Below are 11,596 nucleotides of genomic sequence, written 5' to 3' on the forward strand. Positions count from 1 at the left end.
ACTTTTTACTTTATAGGCTCCTTCCAGATATTCCAACTTCAAGCTATGTCACTTTATTACAAGTCATCAAACAAGTCACATGGTATTTCTTCTGTTTTGTAATTGGAAGAGTCGGCAAACATTTCCTATATACATACTTAAATGCACAGATACAGTTTTTGCAGTTAATCCTCCTTGCAGCTCTGAAATGTCTCATACAAGGAATACAAGCATTGTCAATATTTGTGGTTAAAAATTCAAGCAGATATTTACAAATTTCTTTTTTCACTTTATTCATCTTTTCTATAGAGTATCAGCTTTTAAAGCTCAGACTTTTTAATTAATTTATTTGTTTAGATATTACCTGTGACATGCATAATAATCATTAATTTCCTAAGAAGTTGAAAACAGAGCCAAATCTATAAAAAAAAAAAAAAACAACAACAAGGGCCACATGAATTCGTCTGATAGACAGAATACAGTAGCTATGACAATATTTCCTGTATTTCCACTGGGGCATACTGGAGGTATGATATGTGTTTCAGTCATTTGCCACAGAATTGTAGTCACCCAAACATCAATCCAGTGACTGCAGAAGTGTAACATAAGTAACAACAAAGCTATCTGAATAATTAAAAATAAATTGATAACCTTGTATATAGAAGTGGCCATTCACAAGACATACCTGTTAAGAGGCACTGATCACCAGATGGATTGAATCCTGGGTTGATAGTGTTTCAGCTCTAAAGGAAAGTTGCTATTTGACAGATGATGTTATTAGCTAAATATCTTATGTGGTATAAGATCAAAGAACAGATGGAAATTATGACTTAAAAATAGAATAATCTAAAAGGGGAATGGCTTGTCAATGAGTAGGTATCATGGAAACAATAAAGAACACATTCTTTGGCTTGATTTACTATGGAGTCAGATGGAGGATGAATACATTGGCCATATTAACTTCAGTCTCAGAACTGGAGTTTCGGCTAGGTTTTTTATTTTTCTTGTTTTTGTCTTTTCTCTATACGAATCTAGTCCTTCTCTCAGTTGCCTGCATGCCATTTACCTTGTGCAAATAAACTTTGTGACTCCCTCCCTGCCATCATCAACTTTGATTGTGTAGGTATGGGATGGTGAAGTGCATACTCTAAAGCCTCTACCTAAAGTACCTTCATTTTAGTTGGCACTTAATATTACAGTGATGATCTTACACAATACTTAACTGGAATATAGTCCTTCTGTTTTTAAATTTGCCAATTTTGACTGGAAAATCTTTTTAATACAGTAACCACAAACCTTTAAAATGAAAGGCACCAAAGATGGTTTCTTTAATTTTTTTCTGATGCCAGGTTCATAATAAATATGAAGGTCTCTTCCATTTTCCAGTAGAAAGAAAGCTTCTTTGCTATTGGTCCCCTGCATAAAGGAATTGGAATATGGAAGATGAGAGTCTATGCAAGCCTTTCATAAGACAAGAGATGTCGTGCCCAAAGTCTTTACTGAAGTAATATCTCCTAGGTTATTTGTGTGTGTGCTGCCTAGATAGGGTGTCTTTAAGTCTTCTACAGCAGAGCCTGTCTACACTTCCTGTTAGTTGTTTGTTAGGTACTGTGCACGCTTATGATACTTAGTAAATAATAATAATCCAACGAACCTCAATGGTGATGACAAATACTGGTTTGTTTTCTATTCTAATGCTGAATATCTACAAAAGGAAAAAAGGACACCATAAATATTGGGACAATACATTTAAAATGTTTCTAATTTTTCACTTTCAATTTTGTATCCATTTGTGGGAGGAAACAATACAATACTGAGTTCTAATTACCTGCTCAATTTTACAAATCAGATGGTTATTACTGTATATATTACCATTTGGAACCCCCAAAATTAACTCTCACCAAATTGAAGCCTAAAATTGGAGGAGCCTTTAAAATATGGCCCACATTTGCTTAACATTCATAGCTCTTCATGTCCTTCAGTCATTAGGGCTGGTATCACCATGCAAAATGGAAATTTGGAAGGAACACCTTAAAAAGGAAGTCTCAAGGACTCAGAGATAATTATCAAAGTAGTTTAGATGCCTGAAGATGAAAATGGATGCCTACTGGGATTTTCAAAAGTATTTCAGAACCATAGATGGCAAAATCCCATTGAAGGCAATCTGAAAATCTGGCTCTTAGGCCACGGCAAGGACAGATCCAGAGCAGGGGCAGATGGGAGGTGCAGTTGCCCCTCACCCCCTTTGATTTCTGCTCCACCCAAACTTTAAATCCTGGAAGGGACATAGGCATTTCTATTCTAGTAGCCCTGAGAAAGTCACTTGATTCATAGATTCATAGATTCATAGATTAAGGGTCGGAAGGGACCTAGTAGATCTTCTAGCCCGACCCCCCGCCAGGGCGGGAGAACAACAAAAACCCCAAAAAGAGAAATGGGACTCAAACGAGTCCAGCTAGGTGGGCATCCAGCCTCTTCTTAAAGACCCCCAGGGTAGGGGCCAGCACCACTTCCCTTGGAAGTTGGTTCCAGCTCCTAGCTGCCCTAACGGTGAAGTAGTTTTTGCGGATGTTCAATCTATACCTCCTCTCCAACAGCTTGTGCCCATAATTTCATGGCTCATTATCTCCCTGATTCCTGCTAATGTCTCTTTACTCCATAAGTGTTAAAAACTTTTCTGCTTTTTAATGGTCTTGAAGGTCCGCTATTCAAACTATCCTTTCTTCTGCAATTTTGCTATCTGTTAACCTTTCCTGGAAATGGCCCCCTTTTACATCAGTCCTGCAGACTGCCTTTAGTTACAGGTGAAAACCTTAACTCAGATGTAGAATTGACTGACAGTGACATATTGGAAGCACTGTCAAGGCACTCAAGGAAACTAGATTTTGTTTTATAAGAGACATACATTTTCTATAATGACTACAGGGCTAATGACACAATTTTTTTTACTATTTTAACTCTTATTTGTCTAGGTTTTTGTGTTTTTAAAAATAGATATAACCTAACTAATTAGTGCACATTCTAATAGATGTGTTTTTGCTTTGTTGTTAAACTGAATAATATAGCACTAGCCCCCTAGCAGATTAGTAAAGCATCTATTTTCTCTTTAACTGGAGAAAAATAAGTGATGTGTTATATGTACTGATGTGATACATCATTTGCACCCCCTTTTCAAAATACTAGATCCACTCATGGGCCACACTGAGGTGAAAGACTACTCAGTTACACTGCCAAGAAATTAACCCCAGCCACCTGCTCCCATTCCTTTCACAACAATCCTTGAAATCAGGGAGTAAGGATGACCTGGGGGTGTTTCACACTGCTGCTCTTGGGACACTAGAAATGCAGATTTTGGAAATGGGACAAGGAGCATACCCCAAGTCTCCTCATCTTCTTGCTTCTGGGTTGATGCACACAGAGCTGAAGCAGTTTGATGGGATTATTCCCTTCAATGGCCTGACTGACCCCGTCACCACAGCAGTATAGATATACCGGGGGTGACTTAGGCCTTGACATGCACTGAGTATTCAGGAGATGGAGCCCCTTCATCTGCCTGAAGTTCTAGTGAACTCAAGGATTCAGTGCATTGCATCTCATTGCAAGACTGAGGCCTTGATTTCATTTCTACCATATTCCTTTATGGCATGCTCTTGTTCTAGCAACTATTAACTCCTATTCATCTATAGGAAGTCAGGATCTTAGAATTTCCTATAATTTAGTAGGAGAGAAGTCTTTGTCCTATTGAACTCAATTTGAGTTTTGCCACTGACATCCAGGGGGGGCAGTCTTACATTCCCTGTGTCACAGATTTATTGTGACATGCATTGCAAGCTTTTATACCCAAATCAATTTATTTTTAATTTGCAGTAGTCTCATCTGTTGCCATTCCATATCTTTTCCTCTGGCAGTTTTCCATTTGAAGACAACTGTAACACCTCTCTTTAGTTATGGGTTTATTTCTCAAAACCAATACCATGTGTGATCAAGCTGAAAACACTAATGAAAAGTCTATAGCCAATGGTTTAAGAACCTGAGATACAGCAGAGTTTAGGTAACTGGTTATCAGACCAGGAAACCTTTCACCTTGAAATCAGTATTTCAAATTCTTCTTTTATCAAATTATTGCCCATCTAGTTTATATAAAATCATTTAATAGTCTCATTTTCTTTTGTCACTGGGCAGCAACTCTTCACATTGTCAAAAGCACCGTCAGAATAGGTACTTGATGTGTCTGTTGACTTCGCCGGTAGAGACCTCCCGAATTATTTAACTCCAGTTAAAATCAGAAAAATTGTATGTACAAGTACTGCAAGAATTTGAAGACAGAAAGATATAGAGGGGAAAGGTATGTTCTGGAGTGGGGCACTGGATTATTATTGAACTGATAAAGTATAAATCATGCTAGGAATTAAGTTTGCTGTAGAATTTATATTTCTAAATCAGAGATGTCCAACTTCCCTGATCCGTTGGGCCAGACCTGGATTGTGGGTCTCATCATGGGCCAGATCAGGCCCAGGGCATGGGGCACTGGCCATGGCCACTGTAGCAGTGGTGGCAGTTACTACTGCAGCAGCCATGGTGTCAGTCACTGCAACAGCAATGGGACAAGCAGGTGCAGGGCAACAAATGGCTGTATTGTACAGCCCTTGCTCCCCTGACTGCTGACAAGGGCCATGTCCACTGAGGCCTCAGAGCCCAAAATTCTGCAGCAGGCCATGCCCACCACTAGCCATGCCCCCAACTTACAGCAGCCCACTGGAAGGATCAGCTCCATGGCCTGGATTTGGGCTGCAGGCCATATGCTTGACACCTGATCTAGAAAATTGCTGGACAACCACAACTTGTGGGTGCTGTTTTCCACACTGATATGGATCCAAATAAAATTGGCCAGCTATGCATGTCAGTTAAATCACTGTCCCCATGTATATAAACCAGACATCAGCAAGTCCAAAGTTCCAATTAGGGACCTAAAAGCTGTCGACATGCTCTAATACCACCTTGTGCATTACTCTCACAAGCCATGGAGTCCAGAGACATAACTGGATGCTTGAGCGCCCTGGGTAGTAGTGATGCACAGGGTAGCATCAGAGGCTGCATTGTTGGTGGTATGGCAGCAGAGACATCAGCAGTGCAACTGCCGCAATTTTTGCACCCCCCACAGCCCTGGGAGCAATGCCAGAGATTGATGTTTGGATGCATCCTCTATTTTTCACACCACTGGCAATCTGGCAGAACCTGGCTCCTTATTGCATGTCCACCAAATGGAAATATTATACAGTATTTCTGCTGTATTTCAGGCCTTGTGCATCCATCCAGCAGAATATGACTTTTTGTCCTTACTCAGGTGAAGCTCTCATTGAAGTTAGATCAAGTTTTGCCTAAGTAAGATTTGCCTGAGCAGAAATTCAGGATAACATTTTTAAAGGTGACCTCACATAGCTTCCTTAAGCTTCACATCCTGAAGAGGGCCCTCATTCCAATGAAAAATTGTGCAAGAAAGAACAGAGAACAGACCAAGAAAAACTAGGATTTGCCCTGTTGTTTTGAGAGCTGTAGGACACGGCTTAGCTTGATTCACACGGAAAAGTTTTCCAGCAAAACACTGTCAGATCAGAATGTGATTTTTACAGTTTAGCTTGCAGATCCATTTATACTGGCATTTATACCTGCATGAAATTAAAATGAAATAAACTAAATGGTGCAGGCATTTTTCCAAAGTACTTTAGAATAAAAAATTCCCAACCTGTTCTCAACTTTCTTGTGCATGCTCATTGCCTGTACAAAGCCAAGCATGTCAACTGAAAACATAAAATTTAAATCAGATTCAGCTAAACAAGACAGTTTAAAATGGAAAGCCAGTTTGCCCTGCATGCAATAATTGAGATGAAAGACTATTTAGGGCAGGAAACTGGTAATTCATAATTGACTTTAATCTCAGTTGCTACCCAATGTGCACACTTGTCCTCAATTCAAAGTAAGAAGATGAAAATAAAACCCTTTGTATTAACTGAGCAAATATTAAGTTTTTACTATTACTATTATTGAAACTTTTATTAGAAAAAATAATTTAAAATGGATGGCCAGACATCCAGTTAGCATGTGCATATATTTTTGCATGATTTGTACAAATAAATATGCATACATACCCAGAAATTGTGCATTTTTTCCAAGCACATATGGGAAGTTAGTCACATTAAGTAAAACCCTGGCACCAGTGAAGTCAATGGCAAAACTCCCATTGATTTTAATGGAACCAGGATTTCATCCTTCATTGGTTATGCATGTATGCTTGCTCCCACAGTTCCAATCTTGCACACACTTATGCAAGTGATTAACTTTATGTGTGTCAAAAGTCCCTTTGAACTCAGATGGACTTACCAACTGTATAAGTGTTTGCAGGACCAGGGACTCAAGCACATATTGCATTTGCATGCATGAGAGCTGTGTTCTTAAACATATGCACATAGTGGCATGAGCCGAAGCTTGAAAATCCATCGCTGTGTGAATGAGACTATAGAAGATGATAATCTAGGAATCCAGACCATCGTCTGATGTGAATTGGCCAAGCTCTGTTAAGTTCAACAAAATCATGTGACTTGATACCCCTGAAGACCTGGGCCATATTTGTATCAGCACAGCTGTATGCTCTCATAAGTCTCCATATCTGTATGGGGTGAACACCACTGAGCTCATGTCTTCTGGAGTACTCCAGTTTATTCAGTCAAAATAAACATGTGAACTTAATCAATGTACCATCAAATAAGCCTAAAATTAAAGAGATGTTGTTATAGGTTTTGTTTTGAGTAAGTAATTTTTTTGGATTTTTGTTCAATTTTTATGAGGTTCTTCAAAGAAAAAGAACACCTTTCTTTATGACAAAGCATACCCTTAAAACTGCAGCCATAAATCAGAGACAGGCTCTACGAACAAAACCAGAATAAAGGCACTCAGTTATAAATTTACACTTCTTTGAACTTCAAAACAGCCACCTTAAAATATGCCACATTATTACTTTAAAAAGGACATTTTGGAGAAAGTCTACATTTCGTCTGTGGTGAGCATGGGACTGCCACTGAAAAGCATATCCCTCCCACTTTGTACCAAAACCTGAAAATTAGGCAGCGTAGCCAGTGAAAACAGCTCCAAGCACGTTCCCAGTCCTGCTCTCAGGCTCATCATCACAAGTGTGTCTCCTTGGCAGACATTTTCAGCCTCTCTAAGCTGGCTACATTGCCTCATTTCTAGGCTTTGGTGCAGGCTGAATAGAAACATTCTGAACAGAGTTTGCTTTTCAGTGGAATATCTAGGCTTTCTACAGAGGTGGTGTAGACATCCTCTTAGATCCTTTGTATGTTACTAACGGCTTACTTTTGTGAGAGAGTTAAGGTACAGAGGGACCTTCAAGAGCAAATTGGATGCTTATCTTGTTGGGATCCTATGACCCCAGCTGACTTCCTGCCCTTTGGGCAGAGGGCTGGACTCGATGATCTTCCGAGGTCCCTTCCAGCCCTAATGTCTATGAAATCTATGAAGTCTCTCCCAGGTCCATGTCAGTTCCCCCCACAAGATACTATGCTGGATTTAACACTAAACCCCTGGTACAGTGAGGTGTGCCACAAAGTTTTGGAGAGAAAAGGTTTGAGGTGTTAGAGCTAGAGATACTATAGTGTTCCAAAGATCTTATGGTGAGAGAAAAGAAGGCTGCTTTGCCAAAAATACCACAGAGATCAAATGGGCTCAGTCTTTGGATGTATTCTAGCACGTTTACTCTGGTATCCAAGTCCACAGCACTGTAAAGCCAGGGAAGCTGTTCAGTGGAGGATACATCAAATTCTGGGACTCATCTGGTAGCAACAAGTGACCCTAAACATTCTTCCACCTAGCACATTCCTGCCCGTACTGTAGTGGGCATGTGCAGGTAAAATGGGGCATAGCAGAGATGCCCTTCCACTTTGGTGATCTCTAAATGCTGCAATAGCTCCGTGTAGGAGGGATTACCTTTTAGAAGTTCTTACAAGAGAAGTAGTTAGCTCTGTTAGTCTGAAGCCAGGTAGAAGGCAAGGTAGATTTACACCTTATAGACTAACTAAATCAGATCTATCTAGCTAGCTAGCTATCACATAAGGTTTTGTGAGCTTGAGCTCACTTCATCAGATGCTGTGAAAGGATAAGCACAGAACAGTGTATAGAATGGAGAGAATGATTTGCATACAGAAGTCGGGACAAGAGGGAGGGAGGGGAAAGAAGGAGGGTGGCAGTGCTGGAAGAAGCAAACAAGAAAGAACCCATAGGAACAAAAAGGTCACAAAAGCACAGCCAGGTAATTCATAAGAATCCATAATCCCTGTAATTAACCTTAACTAACACAGTCCAGACTGTGGACTATTTCTTGCATGGGTGACTGGTGCCTCCCAAGTTTGGGAGGCACCAGATTGCCGATGGAGGGTGAGGGAGTCCCTCAGCAGCCAATCACCAACCGAGGGGGGGGGCAGGGGAGGGAGTTCCCCAGCAGCTGACCAGAAGTTTCACAATTTCCCATTGTTTTTTAAAGATTTTCTGCCTAAGAACAGCCACCCCAAGGTCGGCGACCGAATGTCCAGGAAGGTTAAAGTGTTATGCCACAAGCCTTTGTGTTTTGTAGGCTCTATGAGCAAGCAATGGCATATATGATTCTGGTACAGTTCTAGGTGAATGAACATTGAATATTATACTCCATATTATTTGTTCCAGTGATGATGTGGCTTTTACAAGAGCCAGCTGGAAATGGTAGCTGTGTGATGTAAAGGCTTATATAACACTATGAGCACAGACAGAAGTGCACATCCGTGCTGTACAGAAAGCGTTCTGAGTTACACTGACCCCCGGAAATTCACTATAGTGAAGAGAAATTCACTATTGGTTCTAGTGGGGAGGGGAATCTAGCTGCTGGCTGGGAGCCTGCAGCTGGTTTCCCCCAGCAATGGCCTCTCCTCTCTCCCAGCCTGCCCCTGTTTTCACAATGAGAGGGGGAAAGAGAGCAGAGGGAGCTCATTCTAGGAGTTTCCCAGCCAGTGCTGGAGGGTAGGGTGGGTGAACTGAGTCCCTCCCCCACCAAACACAAATGCATGGCTGCAGACAGATTCAAAAATGACCTATCAGGCAAAAAGGCAATGAGGATTCAGATTTTCGCCTGATCAGCCATTTTTGAAGTGGTCTACAGTCATGCACTTGTGTTTGGTCATGGCTATAGACCACTTTCTGTGGCCAGATCAGGTGAAAATTGTTACTTCTGTCTGTGCATTGAGTGATTGCTGAACAACACATGGTACCAGGGATAAAATGAACTCAGAAAATACCATGAGTGGGAAATGGAGAAGTTAAGTAAGCTCCACTAGAGCTGAAAGTCTCCAGAAATGTGAAACACAGCTGAAAAAGATTTAAGCAGTGCTTCATTCTGCATCCACAAGCAGTAGGTGCCAGCAAACAGGAAGAGCCAGTTCTGAAGCACTTGATGTCTTTAATAGTTTTTAGTTAATTATGGCAAGGATGGCTAACTATGAAACTACTACAGGAATCTGAGGAGTACTGAATTCCTTGTGAAAATAAAATATAAGAGTGATGGGTTTTACCACACCAAACAGAAATAAGAGTTAAACTGATAACTGACCTAAGGCTGACTAGCCTATCTTGCAATTTTGCAGAGGTTAGCTGAGTTCCAGATAAGAGGCCAAACTGTGACTGGAATCTAGGGAAGAGCACTGAGAGAGAAAGAAAAGAGAGAGAGAAATTACTGGAAGACCTACAGCAGTGCTGTCCAGCTTCTCAGAGACTAAGGTCCATGGGCCACAGATCAGGAGACCTCATAGTTAGGGAGGGTGGATGGAGCTCTAATGCTATGGCTGCTACAGAGAATCCAAAATACCACTAGGAAAGACACCTCTGGCTGGAAAGCATGCACTTTCATAATCCACAAAAAGCATCATAAGGACCACATTATAGCAAATGTCATGAGTCAAGATAGTGCTCAGTATTGCAAGAACAACAAGGAATTACATTACTTTACAAGAGTTTGCAAGCACCAGCATAGGCTGCACTGCATAGATAAAGTGAACTACAACAGCATGATTGACTTGAAGGAACACTTCAGCAGAGCTATAGAAAATGACACAGAAGGAGATGAGTGGATGAGCGACCTAAAAACAAATGGGACATTTTTAAAGTTTTAGTTGTTTATAGCTGTATAAGCCAATGTGCTGCCAGAAACAGCAATATCAGCACTGAAATAAGAACCACAGGCAGAAGGTAAATGGGCAAAAGTCCAGCTGTGATTTTATATCCACTAAGGGAGTATGTGAACTAAATGCATGAGTAAGTATCAAATTGGAAAAGATGAGTTGTAATAGTACCAGGGAAGAGCATATCCACTGAAAATATGTCAAGACCCTGGTCCTATCTTGATCTCAAGTGTAATCACTGGAGACACAAAGGAACAAATCAACTGAGAAGAAGTTTGAGGATGTCTTCCAAGAGGCAGGGAAGCTCTCAACAAAACAAAGAATAGAGGTCTAAAAGTTTGGCCATCTCCTAGCTCATACCCCTGGAAAATTTCCTCTCACTCTGAGGCAGAGGCTAAAAGAAGAGATAAATAGGCTCAGTATTTTGGTAACTATACAGCCTGCAGCTGATCATTGTAAAAAACAAACTAAAAGGACCTTCTGGTTTTATATCAATTACATATGTTAAAAAAGGGATTTTTTTCCCCTACAACTACAAGGGGAGAAACCTCTAAGGAGATGCCAAGTTATTGTCTACACATTAGTAGGCTTCTGGCAAGTGCTCTTGTTAATATGGAACATACTCTGGTGCCCATTCACCCGCTTCGGGAGCCATTTTCCTCAGATTACAAGGTTGTGTTCAGCATCCGGTGTATTTCACAGGAAAATACAACTACCTGCTGCAGTGGGTTTTCAGGTCTACATAGATGATGTTTGAATCTGGGAGAAAAGTGTAAAATAGTATAACCAGAAACTCTGAGTAGCTCTGGAAAAAGCCAACGCTACTGGCTAAAGCCAAACAAACAGAAAGAGTAAATACCTTGAGCCACAGAGTCATAGAGAAAGACAGCTGGAAGGGATCTCAAGAGAAATTTGCCTGAGACAAAAATTAACACAGCAGGCTGTACAGGAAGATCATGGGTAGTTTGAGGACATGACCAGCTCCAACAGACACAGAAGGGGTAACCAATGTTCCTTGGAAAGGTGAACTATGTAGGAAAATTAATGCCTAGTCTTCCTGAACCAGAAGCCTGGAGTACTACTTCATACAAAGACGTTCAATGGACACAGAATGAAAATTGTAATCAAATAATAGAAAAACTGAAGGGGTTTCCAGTCCTGAATGCATTGTGACAGTGAGTGCAAAACCAAATTGACCAAAAACGCCTCCAAGCAGGGTATTAGTGCAATACTCTTCAATAATCTGGTTAAAACTGGAGGCCATTTGTACTCCCTGAGCATGGCAGTGCACTCCCTGCAAAAAGTCGCCACCAACACTGCCAGAGGTGCGTGTGGGAGGTCCCCACTTGCCACCTTCCTGCTTCCCACACCCACCGCCGCCAACGGCACCACAGCTGCCTGCG

The sequence above is a fragment of the Gavialis gangeticus genome, unplaced genomic scaffold (genome assembly GCF_001723915.1).
Source record: "Gavialis gangeticus isolate Ggan-Ray unplaced genomic scaffold, GavGan_comp1, whole genome shotgun sequence".
NCBI classification, from domain to species: Eukaryota; Metazoa; Chordata; order Crocodylia; family Gavialidae; genus Gavialis; species Gavialis gangeticus.